This window comes from Palaemon carinicauda, chromosome 1 (assembly GCF_036898095.1).
Source record: "Palaemon carinicauda isolate YSFRI2023 chromosome 1, ASM3689809v2, whole genome shotgun sequence".
In the NCBI taxonomy this organism is placed as follows: Eukaryota; Metazoa; Arthropoda; class Malacostraca; order Decapoda; family Palaemonidae; genus Palaemon; species Palaemon carinicauda.
In genome coordinates this window covers 25,405,541-25,416,497 of record NC_090725.1, presented here as the reverse complement: position 1 = coordinate 25,416,497, position 10,957 = coordinate 25,405,541, and positions in this window count along the sequence as shown.

Sequence of the window (10,957 nt, the reverse complement as noted above, 5' to 3'; positions counted from 1 at the left end):
CTAGAACCAAATTAATGTTTGGCTTATACATATAAACATCTAATTAGTCAAAAGATTACTAACAACCTTGCATGTTTACTGATCATTAAATTATGACTCCAATTAAAATATGTCTAATCCATCTGCTGATTAGGCATATTTTTTATACCAGCAAATCTAATCTTATCTTTTTTTTCGATATGTTCATTTTTATTGTGTCTGAAATTTAATTGAATATATGTTTCGATATATTCTTTTGAGACCGTTTAGCTTGCGTCATTATACTACATTTTTTTCTATTGCAAATTTCAGTTCGTAACATAACCTATTGACATACAAATGCATGCACACACCCACACACACACACACACACACACACACACACACATATATATATATATATATATATATATATATATATATATATATATATATATATATATATATATATATATATATAGATATATATATATATATATATATATATATATATATATATATATATATATATATATATATATACATTTACATATATATATATATATATATATATATATATATATATATATATATATATATATATATATATATATATGCAGAGAGAGAGAGAGAGAGAGAGAGAGAGAGAGAGAGAGAGAGAGAGAGAGAGAGAGTGTGTGTGTGTGTGTGTATGTGCGTAGGTTTATACTATAGACTAAGATGGAACCGATAGGGAAAAGGCCACATCTCGATAAACTATCAGGCATCTTTAGCTCCTCTGTTGAGCTTGCTCAACTCAGCATTTCAAAGATCAGGAGGAAGAAAGAAAACGAGATAAAATGGTTTTCTTGTGTGTACTCTCAATCATTGTACAGAGCGTATGGTGTTACCCAAAATTAGAAAAAAATGATTCGATTGTGGAGAGTCTCTCTCTTACAAGAGGTTCTTGCCATAGGTAAAGAGTCTCTTCTACCCAAACCAAGTGGAAAGTATCCACTGAAAAACTACATTGATTAACCACTTGCGTGAAGAAGAATTAATCTGTTTCCTTCGAGCTAACAGGTGTCAAGGGAAAAAGGAAAATGTGTAAGGAATAGAGCAGCTATTTGATGTATGTTCAGCCAAAAATAGAAATTGAACCTTGGCCATAGACGGGTCCAATATCGCACTATCTGGCCAATCGAATAATCCAATAACTCTCAGACAGTAGTATCTCAACAGGTGGCTGGTACCTTGGCTATATTATTACTACCCACATCCTTTTTTTTTTTTTGTCCATCGTCAGAGAAGACCTGTGGGACTAACTTCTGTGAAAATCAATAACCACTCTGCACAAATGCATTGTCAATTTACTAATTATTTTCCACATTGTCAAGAATCTTATTGTAAATAGAATATTTTAATTAACTAATAACTTTTACTTCTTTCTATCAATTGGAATTGAGTTCATCTTAAATCTGTGATATAATCATGCCACTATCATCAACCATTAAGAAAGTATACAATGGAATAAACAAAACAATAAACAAGAAAAGGAGGAGGAAAGGCAAGAAAAATAAACAGAGAGAGAGAGAGAGAGAGAGAGAGAGAGAGAGAGAGAGAGAGAGAGAGAGAGATGATAAGGAGGGAGAGAGGGGGGGGGGTAGGAAGGGAGGGAGGTAGGAGAGATAAAGAGAGTATTAAAAGCATCTAACAAAAGCCCAAAATATAACAGGGTCAAAAACATCCTCATACACTGATTACTATTATGGCCTCCAATAAACAAATCCCGGAGATTTGGCTTTTAGCCTAGATCGATAAAGCTGAATGTCTTGGGGATCATTGCAGAATCGGTGATCATCCTTTAAAATTAATTAACATATTAAACGAATATATATTAGAGACATCTACTCTTCTGGAAACTGAGTAAAAACAATCACAAAGGATAAGATTAACGCCTACAACAATTGGCTTTAGAGCATTTAAATGTACTTGGGTACCTCCACTTAATTCTCTCTCTCTCTCTCTCTCTCTCTCTCTCTCTCTCTCTCTCTCTCTCTCTCTCTCTCTCTCTCTCTCTCCTGTCCCTTATTGACTACTGAAGAAAAAACTTGTTTGATTTTTATTGGTATTATTACTAGTTTGTGAAATGCGATTTATATATATTTTTTCCTATTAAATGCATTTTATTAGTTAATTTAAAAGATTATTATCATGAAGTAGTATAATCCGTGGACGGTTATTTATTGAATAAAGATTTTGTTTTATGAATTATGACATCAGGATGATCAACTTCATGTCCCAAAAGTCTTTCATACCTTTATCAAAAAGTTTCCGTCATAGTCTTGCTACAGACTCCCATGGTGGTAAATTAATGTGTCCAACAGTAAGAGAGAGTTCACATTGTACAAAGATTGATATATTTCCTCACTTTGAAAAAAAAAAAAAAAACACTGTGGCTCAAGCAAATATGACCAATGGTTTGATTGAAAAATACAATCTGTTCTACTATTTTGATGACAAAATGGTAGCCAAGTTCAATATCATTTCTACTCCTAAATTATGCATTGTTGGGCGTCAATTTCCTTAGTTGTCATCCTATTTTTATTTCTCTTTCAACACAAATTGCAGGGATTGAATAAAATTCCACTGGTCTTCCAGTGAGACTCCGGCTAAAAGCTACCATATCTAAAGCGGACCTGTTTCCAATTCCAGAATTTATACCCAAAGTGTCTTGATACCTGACCATGTGAGTTGAAAAGATTGATGGATTAAATGCTTGCCTAAAAGAGTTAAAAATGTAAAACGAGGACAAGCCCACTCAATTTTAGATGGCAAGAGGATATCTTGACGATCTACCAGAAACCTCCAATCCAGGGAACTTATGGATATTCAGTACATCTAACCAGTTCCTATTCCATTTTCATGGCTAACCCATAAGGAGGTGTTAGATAAGTCTATTAATCTGGCTGGTAAACCATGATACGCCACTTAGTGTTAAGAAAAGAAATTTAGGTGCAAGTGGTAAATAGTTTTTCTTCAGCCATCTTACAAGCATACAACTTCCTAATTCAAAATGAGCCAAAAGTGCTGACTCTCAAATCATATCCCAAGGACCTAGAATGTATAGATTAGAGTCTGGAAAATAATATAAAAGTCAAATTGAGTTTTATTACAGCTTTATTTCAACTGGAAGACATTATTGAAAAAAGGATTAATGCTTTACTGAAGTATAAACACTAAGAGTACCCATACTTGGGTATACTGATTCAAAGTCGAATCAGATCATATATATCCTAATGATGGAAAAATATTTTTTTTTCTTTTCAAAATGAAGACTACTACATTAATCATTGATCCTTGATTAATTTTTGCTAAGAGATAGAACATTCTTATATATGTAAAATATAGCAAGAATATCAATCAAACTGTTTAATATTATAATATAATATTATATACTCTTCACTATATTGTATTATATATAGTAAAATAAAAAGAAGCATCAGAGACTGTTTGATGGCGAGGCATTAGGCTAACATTTGATGTAGGAGGATCATTCAAATCCTATTGCCCACCAGCCATCCTAAATGTGAATGTGAATAAGCGCCTTAAAGGTCAAAACTTGATGGAGGTGCTATTTACATCATGCCGTCATATGGATATAAAGCCATTGCGGTTTTCTTATTAATATATCCATGAACATTACGCCATGGCTTCCATAAAGTTTGTCTGATGAAAAATAACTACCATGGTATATTTTTCTACATATAAACAATAATTTCATCATTATCATATCAAACAAAGAAACTAATAATTGGGCCTTTCACCTCCAAATTTCTAATATCCTCAAGCTTAAACTTTCAAGGCCTTTACTTTGCAATACATCGTTCAATTTGTCTATACTATTGTATGCGGCCCGTCTAAAATGACGGCTAGATATTCAGATAGATATACACGCACACGCGTATGCACAAACAAACGTGCACACACACAGATTCCACCCTTCCAGTCTACTCCTTTTTCTACCTACAGCATGCGAGTTTGGCTATTTGTGTAAGAATGAGGTATCCGAGTGTACTATTTATAGTATCACCACTCACCCTGGTATTATATATATAACAGTTCTCCTTTTTATACTGAATCCTCTGTATCTCGTTCTGTGAGCCAGGTTAGAAGCATTTGTAGATTATAATGATTTTAATAATGATTATAGTTCTAATAACTTTACTTATGATAATATTCATTTTATTTATTTAAAAAAATAATAATAATAATAACAATATAAGATAAGATATGCACGGATAAACAGAACCACCATCCATTGTTTCAGTTTATTTGCACCTTTTACTTTTCACGAAAACATTTGTTTTGTCCCTCTCCACCCTAACACAGAGTCATCAGTCTTCCAGGCCCTTAGCCCCATTTACATTTGGAGAAAATACAAAAGAAACCTCTCTCTCTCTCTCTCTCTCTCTCTCTCTCTCTCTCTCTCTCTCTCATGTGTTTATCTAATTATTGTCTTATCATTCCAACCACAAATATATCGAAGATATGCACTATATTAATAAAACAATTATCAATTACTTAGTCTACATTACATTTTTTTCTTCTTTAGGCGCTGCTAAAGTTTTAAGATAAGAAAGAATGTTCAAGCTAAAGAATATATACAAAAATAAAATAGAATAAAATAATAGAACATGTAGAGGATAGAGACTATGTCCATGGGTAAAAGGAGGATGATATTACTGAGACACCAATCCACAATGGAGTAATCAAAGTTTAAATATATTATCAAAACTTTTTTACACATAAATGCATATATATATATATATATATATATATATATATATATATATATATATATATATATATATATATATATGCATATATATATATATATATATATATATATATATATATATATATATTGAAATAAGCCATATATTATAATACCCTAATGTCAGGGTTCTCTTTTATAACTTGTGATCAGAGACCCAGGGGGGAACCACTCAATGACAATAGCTTCTGGCCGGCCAGGAAATCGAACCCTGGTCCAGGAATCTGTTAAGACTGTGATATATTATTCAACCACATTTTTTTTTTTTTTAGATGTCGTCGTAAGTCGTAATATTAAAAGGAATAAGGAATAGTTTGAGAGAAACAACCTTTTGATACAAAGAACTCTCCTAGTCACAATATTTGTGGTTTTCATATAGTTATCCCAAAGATGTTTATATGGTTTAACGCTGTTATCAGAATTATATATTTATCTTTTTAAAACCATAACCTACTTAAATACTTCCTTTTCAAAACCCAATCCAAGTTGAATGTGATCAGCATAGCTTAATGTCTTCCTTTTACATGATTAAATATTCTTTCTCGATACCCAACCTCATATCTGAAGAGGTCATATATCACTGAATGATGCTCTTGTAAACATCGAATTTTTTTCAAAATTTTTTTTCTCTTCAATATATAATCATATCGATGATAAAATGGTTTGTAATCCTGATCAGTTTTAATCTCCTAACCTTAATTGAAGTGATTTTCCACCCGGAAATGAGAACTCTAATTAAAATTCATTGCTTGTAAAAGATGGAAACGATTAATATAACCCTTCAGGATCAAGACGTTTGTTTTGCTCATCAAAGAATAGTGTGTCGGAAGTTAGTAATGTTTAAAAGATGAAGGAATATAACACACTGTTTGTGCCAATTCAAAAGAAAGGTGATAGAACTGAATGTGGGAATTATAGAGGCATTTGTCTCTTAACTGTTGGATATAAGATTGTAGCTAAACTATTATATAATAGACTGAAGAGACATAGTGAGACCATATTAGGAGATTACCAAGCAGGGTTTAGAGCGTCTAGATCAACCATAGACCAAATATTTATTGTAAGGCAGATCCTGGAGAAGTACTGGGAATATGATAAAGAGTCCTGGCATGCCTTTATAGATTTTAAACAGGCATATGACAGTATCCAACGAGAGGCGTTATGGAGAATACTTAGAGAGTTCAGAATACCAGAGAAACTTATACGCCTAATAAAAATGTGTTATAGAAATATGAGAGGCAGAGTACGGATTGGAGGGGAAGTAACAGATCCCTGCGAAGTTGATAGTGGTTTAAAGCAAGGATGTGCACTGTCTACGATTCTTTTTAACCTAGTGCTGGAATGGGTCATGAGACAAACACCACAGGGTAATGGAGTACACCTTGGGGGTACTATGTGTGATAGATTAGCTTATGCTGATGATATTGACTTTTGTGGTGAAAGTATCCAAGAAATTGATAGAAAAATAAGAATTTTTAGAGAAGTTGCAAATCGAGTTGGCCTGGAAATAAATGAGTCTAAAACCAAAATCTTGAAAGTTTCAAGGCAAGAGAGGATACTGGGTAACATCAGGTGTGGAAACATGGAGTTGGAAGCTGTTGAGAGTTTCAAATACCTTGGCTCAACAGTTACAGTTGAAAATAGAGTAGAGGAAGAGGTCAAATTAAGAATAGCAGCGGCAGCCAGATGTGGTTGGGCTTTAGCCAAAGTTCTCAACAGCAATATCTTATCAAGGAGAACAAAGGTGAACACCTATACAACTATTATTAGACCCGTGTTAACGTATGGCTGTGAAACCTGGAGGCTGACAAGGGATCTGGAACGAAGGTTGGAAGTGTTTGAAAACGGAATCTTGAGAAGGATATGTGGACCGGTCTTTGATGTGGAGATGGGGCAATGGAGAAGAAGGCATAACAATGAACTGAAAGAAATGACAGAAGTACCCCTGATAACAAGCACAATTATGGCACAGAGACTGAGGTGGGCAGGACATGTGGCCAGGACCGATGAGGATAGACTGATAAGCCAGATTACTAGAGGACAACCAGAGGGCAGACGACCTCCAGGAAGACCCCGTATGAGATGGTCTGATAATATAAAAAGGGACATGACAAAGCTTGGAGTGGATGATCCAGGGGATTGGTGGGATTTTGCGCAGGACCGTGGTCGTTGGAAGCTTCTTGTAGCGGCGGCAAAGAGCCATGGAGGCCCGCAGCCAGTGGAGTGAGTGAGTGAGTGAGTGAGTTTTCCAACACGTGTGTAATCTAATGCACGAAGTAGCAAAGTTATTCCTCTATATTTAACCCAATGAAATTGGACAGAACCAGAAAAAGAAGAGCAGAGTGTGCTTAGCCAGTTAAGAACCAGGCTAAACTGAGTAGAAATTTACTTGAAGGCAAAACATGTTTTATAATAAAGAAGATAGATCCTCTGAAGATGAATTAAAATATGAGGCTCATGAATATGGCCCAAAACTTCAAATAACAAAAAGTATGGCTTAGCGGTGGAAGTGATATAGCACAGTAGATAAAATAGCATCGTGTATGCTTGATAAACTCGTACAATAGAGGGAGGGCATACCTCAAAGCCCCCAAGATACTAGAAGTGGAACTTGCCCCCCAAGAGGATGACTACCTGCAGGCATATCTCAGATTCAGTCACATATCTAGAGGACACCACTAGATGTAGTAAGGGTCCTGCAGACTTTCGACTCTCAGACAGAGGGTTCATACACCTGCCGTGAACTCCAAAAGACTTAAGGGTTTTGGTGGCCTGTCGGGAATGCCCTTGGCGGGTGATGGTCAGACTGGGGCTCAAGTCCCGCTCAAACTCGTTAGTTCATTTTGTCGCTGCAACTTCATCAACCTTGTGACCTAAGAATCAGAGCTTTTGGGGAGCCTGTAGGTCTATATGCTGGATCATCAGCAGCTATTGCCTGGCCCTCCTTGGTCCTAGCTTGGGTGGAGATGGGGCTTGAGCGCTGATCATATGTATATGGGGCCAGTCTTTTGGGCAATGTCCTCCTTGATGGGGCAATGTCACTGTCCCTAGCCTCTGTCATTTATTAGCGGGCCTTTAAGACTTTAAACTGTTGTCACGGAAGGAAGATAATGGATGTCACTCCAAAAATAAATAGTATTTGTCTTATCTGAAGCGTCTGATAAAGTAACTAACACCATGCGAAGACATGCAGGGCTTAAGCTCCATATTATTATTATTATTATTATTATTATTATTATTATTATTATTATTGTTAATAATAATAATAATAATAATAATAATAATACAAGTTAAGCTACAACTCTAGTTAAAAACACAGATGCCATAAACCCTAGGGCTACACCAGCGAAAAATAGAAAAATAGCCCTGTAAGGAAAGGAAACAAGGAAATAAATAGACCTCAAAGTAAATAATAAACGATCATGATAAAATATTGTAAGAACAGATAGTTTTAATAATTTTTGGACATGAAATTAATCAAACTTACACAAGAAAATGGTAATAACAAAGAATTAACTGGTAAAAGTAATGATTAATTGACTTCAACATTAGTTAAAATTTACGAATGTAAGTGGAGACAGAGAGAGAGAGAGAGAGAGAGAGAGAGAGAGAGAGAGAGAGAGATTAAGTTCAAAATTAATATTTTTTTTAAACTGAAGAATTTACAAATAACTAGCAGACGAGAAAAATAAATAAAGATGCTTACTCAAAAGAGAGAGAGAGAGAGAGAGAGAGAGAGAGAGAGAGAGAGAGAGAGAGAGAGAGAGTAGGTCATATTCCGTTGTCAGTCAAATATATAGACATGTTAATATACTATCTGAAAACTAGAAAATCATGGCCCTTATTTTAGAAGGTAAAAAGAAGTCAGAGAAAAACTCATACAACTCATTGAAACCTTATAAATAAAAAAGAGAGGCCTCTTTGATATAATTAGTATTATCATTATTATTATTATTTTTTTTTATCTGACAAGCAATACATTTTAAGAAACAAGCCTTGTTAGAGGCTTGTGCATCCATTCATCTCCAGTTTCTTTTAAAGTCCTTAGAGATTTCTCTTATTCTTTATGAGTACTGTTCTCATCTTGAGTGTGACATAACTTTGTACCTATATTTATATATCTTAATACTCAGCCATCTTTTCTCATATGTTGCCTATAACTCTTGAATCACCTTTTATAATTACATCTTTTTGGAGATAATTCATTCAAGATATGCTATTAGAACATAATATGCAACAAATAAACCACATTCCAACAAGAAAGGAAAATGTCCTAGATCTAGTATTTGTGAATGAGGTGAATTATGTTAAAGAAATAATAGTGTATAACACGGGAATTTCAGACCATAATGTCATAGAATTAATAGTCCATTCCAAAGCAAGGGATCACAGAATTAATCAAAGCAAAAAACGTTGGGAAGGATATGGAAAATATAATTTTTATAGTAAGAATATAAAATGGTCAGAAATAAATGAAGAACTGAATAAGGAATGGAAAAATGTGTTTGTAAGTGATAATATACAGGTAAATACGGACATACTGTACAAAATACAGGAGAAAATTGTTGAAAAATATATACCGAAGAAAAACAATAAACAAAAGACATGCATACCAAGAGAAAGAAGGATCTTATTTCAGAAAATTAGAAAGTGGAAGAAAAATCTTGCAAAAGAAAAAAATATGTGGAAAATGATGGAAATAAAATGTAAGATAGAAAATGCAGAACAAAAGATTATACAGTCAAAAGAAAATGAAAAAAGGGACTTAGAAGAAAGGACACTTCAAAATATAAACAAAAAACCCAAAATACTTTACTCCTATGCAAAAAAGATGAATAAAGGGAGATTAGAAATAGGCCCTCTAAGAATTGAAGGACGGCTAACGAATGAAAAAATGGAAATATGCAACATATTGGCAGAAAAATATAAGAGGGAGTTCACGCCAAGAATTGCGAATGAGAATAATGAAACAAAAATGAGAGAAGAAAATGTTGAATATCTAACGGATATAGATATTAATGAAGCAGATATTGTCAAGGCTATAAACGAAATTAAAAATGAATCAGCAGCCGGACCAGATGGAGTTCTAGCAATTTTGTTAAAAAAAAACTGCAAATACTATCGCGAAGCCGCTTGCAATACTGCTAAGACAAAGTGTAGATATGAGCGAGATATATGTTAAACATAAATTAGCTTATGTAACCCCTATCTTCAAAAGTGGATCAAGACTAGAGGCAAGCAATTATAGACCTGTTATGAAAGTGTATGGGAGGGTAATAAAAAAGAAAATAATGGATCATTTGGTTAAAAATAATTTGTTTAATATAGGTCAACACGGTTTTGTGCCCGGAAAAAGTACACAAACCCAACTGATAGCACACTTTGAAAACATATACAAAAATATGATAAATGAAAAAGACACATATGTGATCTATCTAGATTTTGCAAAAGCCTTTGACAAGGTAGACCATAATATATTCGAGAAAAAAATGAGAAAGCATAATATTGTGGGAAAGATAGGAAATTGGGTAAAAGAATTCCTGCAAAACAGAAAACAGTTAGTGGTTGCAAATGACGAGAAATCGGATGAAGCTCAAGTAATATATGGCTTGCCACAAGTTACGGTATTAGCTGCACTGCTGTTTGTTATTATGATCTCAGACATAGACTGTGATGTTGAAAACTCTGTAGTGAGAAGTTTCGGCGATGACACTAGAATAAGTAGAGAAATTACTTGTGATGAAGATAGGAACTCACTACAAAGAGATCTAAACAAAATTTATGAATGGGCGGAGATAAATAGGATGGTATTTAACTCCGATAAATTCAAATCAATGAATTATGGAAACAGAGAAGGAATGGTATATGCATACAAGGGACCTAATAACGAGACAATCACAAACAAGGAAGCAATTAAAGACCTTGGTGTAATGTTAAATAGGAATATGTTATGCAACGACCAAATAGCAATACTGTTGGCTAAATGTAAAGCAAAAATGGGAATGTTATTCAGACACTTTAAAATGAGAAAAGCTGAACACATGATAATGCTTTACAAAACTTATGTACGTAGTACACTCGAGTACTGCAATGTGATATGGTACCCACACTACCAAAAGAATATTGCACAAATAGAGAGTGTACAAAGGTCCTATACTGCTAGAATAGAAGAAGTTAAGGACC